Here is a 977-nt window from a genome sequence, read left to right on the forward strand (position 1 = left end):
GTTTTTGGGTTTTTTTCCCCCTTTCAAACTCAAAAGAGTTTATGATTTGTTGTCAGGTTTTTTAAAGTCGGAGAGAAAAAACATAAGGGGAAAATTAGAAATGACAGTAAATCAAACCCCAATTTCCACAATGTAAAACAGTCCCCTGGTGATGGAAGCCAGGAGGTCAAGGCCAGAGTGACACCAGGACAGGAATGACTGGCCCCAAAAGTGTCCTGCAGGATCCTCAACAGTGTCCTCCGCGCTCCGATGCCGATGTGCTATTTCCAGTAAGTTAATTTTTTTTTTCTGTTAAGGAGAAAACAAAACAAACATAAAAACCACTCCAGAGAAAGGGTCAAGGGTAGAACACGGTAGAAAGTCAAGCCGCTGACCGCCTGCGGATCACAAAGAGTGATCCACAAAGAGTGAGAGCTGGCCCAGGTAGATCCTCATCGTGGTGCTATCGCTGGTCTTCCTCACCCAGATCTCATTGGCTCCGATGGAGCTAATGACACAGCTCAGTTTCTGATTGTCCTTTGACTCCAGGTAGATGGCTTGGCTCTTGTGGTACCATCTCTTATCGTAGTAGAGTTTGCCATCTTCTATCCGAGCTTCGAATCTCTGGGCTGGAGACTCTGCAGGTGTGGCAGGCAAGTGTTCAGGAGAGGATGGGGACGCTGGTCTCTTGGGTGACTTAAGCTTATTTAAGGTTCTCAGATCCTCCATGATCTGTTCGTCAGTTAAAAAATAGTTTAGCTGAGCAGGAGCGGGCTTCCTTCTCTTGTCGGGGATGGGGACGGGGTCATTCGGTCGCCGCCGCAGCTTTCTGGTCATGATGGGTTTCACTTCCATGGAATCTCCAGTCAGCTCCATTGTGAGCTTCTCATTTTCAATCATCTTTTTCTTTTCTTCCAACTCAGCAATCAGGTTCTCTTTCAGCTCGACCTTCTTGTCCTCAAATTCTTTCACTGCGGCCTTCTTCTCTTTAACGTAAT

At 46.7% G+C, this 977-nt stretch overlaps 1 pseudogene; it reads right to left on the reverse strand.

Moving 5' to 3' along the window:
* Positions 1 to 361: 361 nt before the first annotated feature.
* Positions 362 to 969, reverse strand: LOC102863794 (annotated as a pseudogene).
* Positions 970 to 977: the final 8 nt, after the last annotated feature.

Source organism: Elephantulus edwardii, unplaced genomic scaffold, assembly GCF_000299155.1.
Source record: "Elephantulus edwardii isolate Elephantulus edwardi_28Jun2011 unplaced genomic scaffold, EleEdw1.0 scaffold01223, whole genome shotgun sequence".
In the NCBI taxonomy this organism is placed as follows: domain Eukaryota; kingdom Metazoa; phylum Chordata; class Mammalia; order Macroscelidea; family Macroscelididae; genus Elephantulus; species Elephantulus edwardii.